The sequence below is a fragment of the Lepisma saccharinum genome, chromosome 29 (genome assembly GCF_977018435.1).
Source record: "Lepisma saccharinum chromosome 29, izLepSacc3.1, whole genome shotgun sequence".
Classification (NCBI taxonomy): domain Eukaryota; kingdom Metazoa; phylum Arthropoda; class Insecta; order Zygentoma; family Lepismatidae; genus Lepisma; species Lepisma saccharinum.
In genome coordinates, this window is record NC_139257.1 from 11,480,981 (window position 1) to 11,490,059 (window position 9,079).

Consider the following 9,079-nt stretch of genomic DNA (forward strand, 5'->3'; position numbering starts at 1 on the left):
TGAGATGCTTGGGCTTTTCATCCATTTTACGGAATTGTGATGAAAATTAGCGCTACGTAGTGGAGTTGCGGAATTTTTTCATTTATTTCACTCTGAAATAAATGAAAATTGAAATTTGTTAAATAGTGACATGTCAGAATTGTTTTTTTTTCTCCGCGAATCTTTATTTTTGGGGAAAGCTGCGTAGCACGCAGTTTTAATGTTAATGATGGTTAATGTCGATAATCAGCTTTAATTCAGTCCTTACCCACCACACCCACCCAATAGGCTAATCACCCGCTGCATTAGAGCACATTACAATGCGGAGGAAACGAAAATAGAATGTTTCCTTTGGTAGCCACGGGCGCTTTTGCTTCGTCGCGGTTTTCCGCGTCGATGCGATGTGGCAGAAGGTACGTCCGTCATTCCGCGCGCCGGAAGGTTCGATGTCGGACATTCGAGTGTCATATTCCGCCCAGAATTTGGCCAGCCCGGGCACGTCTACCGACAAGCCCTTGTCATTCCGCTCCTAGTAACGCCGTGGTTCGCTCGAACCCGGTACCTTCGGTCAGGGCCTGATGGCTATGACAAAACTACCACCTGGGAAATTATCATCAATTCCCAGGATTTTATCAAAATTTTGAAAGTGGCATTTGATTTTGATGACCCTTGTCCTTGCAGTAGTCTCTTGAAATACAATTTGGTATTTTTTTAAACGTAAATTTGGTGCGTGACTTATGATATTTCGGCTATAAACGATACGACTCAATCACACCATGATGTGTGTACTTAGTGGATCACAGCAGAGAGTATTGCTGAAGTTAATTGTGTTTTAATTAATTAAAGTCCTTTAAAGTTTCAATTTCATATATATTTTTAAAACAGACCGTAACTTGTTAATGATCCGAAAAGTAACGCCGTTTGTGTTTATGTGTTTTAAGTTAAACTGTTAAAGATTATCGCAAGGAGGGTATTTAATTTTATCACGTATAGTTTTGAAATGCACAAGGATCAGTGGTCGACTCACTCGTAATTTAAAATGACTGAAATCTCCTCGCCCCGAAGATGGGAGCCTTGGTACTAATAATTGTAGTGCAAATTGATAAGGAGATAGTCGAGAGAATACACGAGTCAGTCGCAGAGCATTTTTATTTTTACCTTGTTTAAGGAATATTTTTTTTACTAAAGTAAAGTTAATATGTGAAAAAACGAAACGCTAATTATATTTCTAGGAATAGAGGAGCAATTATATGTCCGCTACTATACGCTGGCGTAAGTAGTAAGAGTGACGCTACCATTCGGCTAGAGTATAACCCGCTCGTTGATTCGATGTTCTAGCTAAGGGATAATAATAGGTGTTTTTAGTTGTACGCGCAGAAATACCGGTAGTGAAATATAAAAGAGTGCGCAAGTGTTTATATATATGTTTTAAGGAATAGAGGAGCAATGATGTCCGCTACTAAAGGTAGTAAGTGTGACGCTCCCTTCCATTAGTTTTAAGGTTATGTCTTCCCCTACGAATTAATTGTGTACACAGAGGTACCCGTAGCAAGAGGAATGACACTGTCATTGTAGCGCAATGACATAAGAATGACTTAGTCTGCATGACTTTTAGTTTGTTAAAACACCATAGTTAGGCGTAAGCCAACTTGTAATGAAAAGTAGAACGAGACGTAAGCGGTATTCAAGGCGTGGAGTATTTCACATATTAACGAGATTTTTTTTGTTATTATCCATATATTTATTGTCTCCTTCAGCTATTTATTAAAGGATAGCTTAATATTCCTCCTTTTGCGTTTTCTAGCTTTGAATTTTAAATACCTTAAATTTCATGTGTATTTATATTATGATATTTATATTTCAAGTTACGGCATTCCTTAATGTTTAAATAAACACTCTTCAGCGTTATTCAACAGATTTCGTCTGGTTATTTAATCGCATCGCAAATCACTAAATAGCGATAAAAGTTAAAAAGGTTGTTTAAATTAAGGCAAAACTGGTTGTCATTTTTTCATTACATAACGATGAAGTATTGCGAATAGTATAATCAATCAAGCCCTCCCCTTAGGTATAATCACGTTTACATTCCGTCAGCTTACGATGGGTTTAAACACGCAAGTTTAATCTCTGCACCGAAAGCACGATTCATTCGTTGTTTTCCTTTGTTCCTTCGAACTCAGGATATGTGCAGTCGCAAGACTCAAGTCCAGGATTTTCCTCCCATGTAAGTCGCCAGATTTCCGTGCGGAAATTTTCACATTCGAGTTAGCGGAAGACACATATCTTATTTCAGTCTCGGAGAGAGAGAATTTGATGACACCTTTCTTTGTTGTGGATGAACTTTACACTCAGCTGGCTTCGGCAATGAAATTCCTAGTCTCCAAACGAGGTGTGAATAATAGCCTCTTCAAGGGCGTTTATTTATGCGATTTTTTTCTCGTTCCTTCAGAATTTTCAAAAGTTTCCCGAATAAAATTAATTACTTCTTACAGATTAATTTCGTGTTAATCTTCGTAAAGTAGGTAATAGTGAGTAATTGTGCTTATATTTTAATCTCCCACACGTCATAGACTTTAGTTGAAGTAATATCATACGAAAGGAACGTGATTCCCAGGTTATTTGTAGGGGTGAGGAAATCGTTACTGTTATCCTATTACTAATTTGGAACTTCATTTTAACTGTTTATTTATGCTATACGTCAGGCGTATGCAAGCGCAAACCAACCTTGACTAGTGACCGTTAACAATGCGTCACTATGTCGCCTTGATTTATTCCTCCATTTTTATGTATTTTTCGTAATTCATGATCTTAACGTCATTGGAGCCATGTCCTTTACTCTTTTATTATATCTTAGTGATCCCGAATTTACTTGTGGCTAGGTCCGTTTTAACAGCTGTGACGTTACCAAATTTTGGGTTAATTTTTTTTTCGTCAGTTCCTCATTTTTTTACAATGCTTTGACACTTCTGACATGATATTAATGGATTTCGTCGGGTTAACCTTCTGATACCAGGGGATATATTTTATACCATCTACATATTACTTTTATATATTTATTTATCAATATTTAATCCTACATATTTTCGTTTATTTTATAGTGCCATGTCATAACTTTAGTTTTATATTGCACATTATTTTTGGGAGAAGCCAGGGGCTATATATATATATATATATATATATATATATATATATATATATATATATATATATATATATATATATATATATAATTTAGTCAATATATACATATATTACTTTTGATGAAGTCAGATTTTTCATTTTAATGGTGTTCCAGTGTTACGGCGTCAAATAACATTTTCCGCCTTTTATTTTCTTTAGCCTTCATTCAACCTTTGTTTTATAATTTATATCACTTATTGGGCAGTTTATTTTATTTTAGTTTACTTATCTTTACTCATGATTTTCACTTGCCTATAGAAGACGATTCCTTTACACATTTTTTATATATTTTTCAATATTGAATGACTGTGAGCAATGTAGTTTATTCCTATGTCCAACCTGTTTCCTCCCCTGTTCGGGAATTCCAAGAGTTCAAGGAATTTCGAAAAGTCCAGTGATTTTTTTTTAGGCCGGAAGAAGAACGCATTCCTGAAGGCTTTGGAGCTCACCAGCCTCCTTTGGTTTTCAGCGGTGTATGTCACGTAGCAGCACCGAAATTCCTATTCCAAGTGACATCCCAGGACTGGAACAGCGTCAGAAACATCAGAAGAAATGTCATCTTACAGAGCAACCCCCCCCCCCACGACTCTAACCCCCTTAAGAAGAAGCATGAACATCTTTCATGTACATCGTCCCCTTTTGCTCTGTAAGGCCAGGCAATGTCCTTCACCACATATTGGAACTTTCCGGGTACAGTCAACGACCCAAATGTGTTGAGACCCAGCCCTGTGGATCAGCAACCTGCCAGGCCACCTGTGACGTTTCATCCTACCAGTGGCCATAATTACTGTATGCAATGGCGTCTGCTGTGAATTTTCGGGGGCCTATCCTAACATCCCCCCAGTGTTCGCCATTGGACAAGGCATATTTTTGGGGCTTGGAACCGCTACTTGGAGTGGCTTCCCATGGACTACCCTGTGTTCGCCCGCCCCACGGCCCACGTCTTTTCATCTGACCTTTGCTGACCAGTATTCCGGAACTTTCCACACCGGGATTCGAATCCGGTCCCCCAGTGAAAATGATCGGTCAAGGACCGTGTAAGTCACAGAACAGTGCTTCGTACCCCAGGACTCCGGGGTTGGAATGTATTTGGATTGCCCTGCCGTCTCATTTCTCAGGTCATAGTGTGCACACATAATGTGCTAAGAACGTCAGTGGCAAGTGCAAACATAACCTTCATCTATTTTTTACTCTTCGTGTGGTTGTGCGCAGTCCAGTGGAGTTTGGTGTTTACCACGGTCCTTTTGCTCCCGCCTCGAACTGTCATCCTGATGAGGCGGAAGATTGCGAGCATGCGGCATTAACGTTTCTCACGGATTATGTTCTGTGCTTATTTAGCACTTGTTCAGAAGCAAGTCGCATGTATCGCGTTACGATGCAGTGTGTTGAACTTTCCGCTGACTCCACGGACCTGCGAACAACACTTTATATCGCATGTTGACCAACCGTCAGCATTGTTGATTACGAAAGACTCTTCCAGCGTGTGGCTAATGAAAACAAAGACTCTCTTTCAGCATTCAAGCTTGAGCTTAATTCTGTTCCATTTAATTTTCGGTGAAGGGTCTCCGACATTTTTTTTATTATTATTTTATTTTATGTATCCTCTTTGTTCATGTAATAAACAAAACCTTTTAAATTTTGGTGAATGGCAGAAGGTTCAATTTAAACTTTTCATGACTACAATTTCAATTTTAGAAATTGTCTTGCAAGAGGGGGTATCGTACCATACCCCGTTCGATTAAGAAATATTGACCCTGGCAGACCTTGTCAGCTCCTGCTCAGAATGTGTAGAATAAGCATTCTACAGGAAATGGTAAGAACATTGGCCTTTGGCAAGAGGTGACGAGAGGCCAAGCGAGTGTTTAAATACGTGCGCATGAGAGCGACACGAGGTCTTTTAATCTGGAATCATCGGAGAAGCAGGAGCTACTGGTCTTATTTCTAAACCGAACAGGGTAAGCTAGTCTACACCCATTCTGCCATTTGCATTGCTCACTTCAGTCTAGAAACGAATCATGAGTCTATTTGAATGAATAGTTAGATATTTGTACCTGCCCGTTCAGGGCTGTCTCTACCATCAACTAGTTCTAATAGTACATCCCTATTTAAGATCCCCGCGTCAGAGGAACGCTACGGAAGCACTGACCTTTCACAATTGCATGTCTGCACAGGCATGTCGTGATGTGAATGGAAAGGCATTGACCTAATACCATGTGTCATGTATTGATCTTGTATAACAAACTAGGGCAAATATAAACCCTTTGTTCAATATATTAGAAAATTCTATATATTGAATCAAACAAACCTATAATTCAATTTATACAAATCTGCTATATTTAAAAAAAAATAAGAGGAGCACTGCAACAACACATCTGTACTCCTCAGCCACTCTCACAATACTAACTGATATGTAATACAAAAAGCTCTTGCATCATAATTTGTTGCACAATGCAAAAACTCTTGCATCATAATTTGTTGCATAATACAAAAGCTCTTGCATCATAATTTGATGCATAACATGATGCAAGAGCTTAGTTTTAAGTGTATCCAAAAAAAATATCAAGAGGGGCATATTTTTAACAAGCTTATGGACAACAATCTGACAGAAGTGCCTTTTATAAGTGTGGACAAATCAATCTGAGGGGGCTCATCATTTCACAGGAACTTCCCGAGGGCATTTTTACAAAAATCTTGGATTAGACGGAGTACCACACTTGAGCAAAAAGCTCATATGGGCATGTTGAGCACGTTTTAAGTGTAGCCAAATCTGCCTGAGGGGGGTTCATCATTTATCGACCCAGTAGTACCACAAACCCCACTACTAATATGGCCTCGTAGCTAAACAGAACACTTTTCGGGAACTGGGGATCCTCGTTGCAACTAGCCAAAGCCCAGTCTGCAAACTGCAACCGCCTGTCTGGGTCATCCTGAGTTAAGAACTGCTGCATTTGAATTTTGTAGGGATGCCACTTGTTAGATGCAACACACGGAGTATGGACTTCTGACTCCTGACACTGAAGTCAAACGCCGGGTACTACGTTTCGGGTTCTTGAACAAGGATGCCACGATTGCCGTTGCTGTTTCTTCGTCGGTAGCTGTTCTCGGCCGTCCACTACGTTCTCTGCCAGACACGGATCCCGTCTCATTAAACTTTTGCATTACACGCAACACTGTGGTATGTGAGACGTCTCTCTCTGGATGCCAGCATTGAAATCTTCTGCAATGACCTTGGCACTGCGCTCTCCACTTATAACAACAATTTCGATCCGTTCTTGGACGGTTAGAGCCGTGTTAGATCACCTGGAACAAATAAATACCAACCCATTACATTACGCCAAATGTGAACTTCAACTATGAAAATATCCTCACCAAATAACGTTAGGAGAAGTAACTGCATATTCATATTTCTGAGAAAACACACATGTAAAATAGTATGCTACACGACACCATTCCCAATTAAAAGTCTGGATGTAATTCCAAGGTGGCGGCTTCCAAGATGGCCGGCATGATACACACTAGCCCCATCTGGCGTGACATCACTCCAATTACCCATATCTGTAATTTCATCGCCCTCCGTCAAGTAGTTTTCAAATTAAAAGGGTAGTGCCAGGCTTTTCTCTCACCCTGTAGTAGGTTGAAAAGATAGGATAAGAAATAGAATAGTTCATTTCTGGCAGAAAACAGTGCATTCATTTCTGAATGTAAAACGCTCCACACCCCAGGTCATTAAGCTCTCGTTTGTCTGTAATCACGAAATCAAAATGGCGGTCATAGTGAAAATTTTAATTCCTGAACTCTGTTACTTCATTTGGGTTTTTATTTAATGCAATTGGTAGTCTAAAATTGTATTACGGAAATAAGAAATGTACGCATGTATTGCACATATTAATATTCACTGACAAAATGTAGATCTTACCTCTATTCCTTTTTTTAACATTATTTTTTCAGCTTTCTTCATTCCTACCATCTCTACTTACCTAGTCGTGAACAGAGATATGGAATTTCAGGTTAGAGCTTCCATTTCAGCGTAATGTAAAGAATATTTTACATTATGTATTATATCACACTATATACCTATTCTGAACTTAGTGAACTGTGAATTGTGGCGAGTATATTTACATACTTCAGAATTAAAACTAATTCGCCATATACAGTATTTGCATATAATGGTGCAATAATAGTGTTCTCCATACTGCAAATTTAGACAATATCTTGACTTACATATCTTCGTTCATTAAATGCAAATTGAAATCCAATACCCAAAGTAAAGCCACTGGAAAGTCGAGGATCTACTGTAACATTAAATGTTAAAGATAATTCGAAACAGTTTGTTGCACTTCGTACATACTGAGACCGTTTAATTTGACTATGACCTACGGTTTGATACATGATCTTAGCTAGTAGGCAATATGGTAACACCAGCAGTGACGGCGATTAGGAAGGAGCTATTGCCTCCACTTTTTGTATCTTATGCTCACGCAGTTTTAGCACTTTGCTTCCCGCCTTTGGAACCCAATCGGTGCCACTGAACACCAGTGATGGAATCCCCTGTGCCCTTGCTTGCAGGACAAAATATTATCACTATATTCGTGGAGGAGGCCATTTTAGTAATAAACTAGCATCTGAATAACATCTAAAATCAAGTTCTAACTCGATTCATGGGAAAACATATGAGACAGTGTTCGACATAAACGCGCCAGTAAAGTAAATATTTTAAATGGAGGGAGTTTTCCCTTCTCCTGAAAATTTCAGGGACTGAAATGGAAAATAATTTCAACAAAGTCAAAAACTCATTGTACACTGATGAAAGTGAATCTTAAGTAGTATTTAATTTCGGTGTGTGTTTTAACAGGTAGTTCATTCTTAGACAGTGTCCATATTTCTACAGCTTTTAGTTGTTCTTCCTTGCATCTTTGTAACGTACCGGTTTCTGCACCACACAACGCTACACTTCACACAAAAACTTCGTTAGTCACTTTCTTAGTTCATTGTCCAAAAGTCCATATAGACACTTCTTAATTTACTAAAGAATTCTTGTGCCACTGCTATTCTCATTTTCCCTTACTGATTACAGCTCATGTAGGAATTCTCAAGTCAATTACCCTTGGTCTCTCCCTTGTATCTGCTGTTCTGCTTATAAAGCCATGTCGTTCGCAAATTTTATATGTTTGATTCTTCTTCTTTCTATTATTACCCTACCCGCTTCATTCTGAAGAAAGTTCTTTACCAATTCTTCGAAGTGGATGTCGAATATTGTACATGTCCACCTACATTCACACATTCCTGGCATCTTTTGATGAAATTTTGATACACACGCTAAAGTTCTTCTTCCGTAATTCTTCCAAGTTCTGCCCTTATATTGTGTATTAGTTCGTCGATGCTATGAGGGATATTTCGGTAGACTCTATTTGTTAAGGTTCCCCACAAATAATAGTCACATACGGTAAGATCTGGCGAACGTGAAGGCCATAAACCTCTATAAATTATTCTGTCGTCAAACACCTTCCTTATAGCGTCCAAAGAATTAGCGGCGGTATGGGCTGTGGCCGAATCTTGTTGAAAATACCCATCTTGTCTCTCATTATCTGATAACAACTGAAAAAATGGCGCGAGTATTTGTGTGCGGTACCTCTCTGAATTTATTGTGTCTTCAAAAAATATAGGCCCTATTATTCTTTTTGCACTTACAGCACACCACACACCAATTTTTGCATCATGTAACGGAACTTCGTGTATTTTTCTGGGATTTTCAGTGCTCCAGTATCTATTGTTCTGTGAACAAACATGAACACGCAAGTGAAACTATGTCTCATCCGAAAAAAATATTAACTGTGTATCAACAATATCATCTACAATGTTCTGCGAAACCCAATTACAGAAATTTACTCTACTTACGTTGTCAGGGGCCGTAATTCTTGCA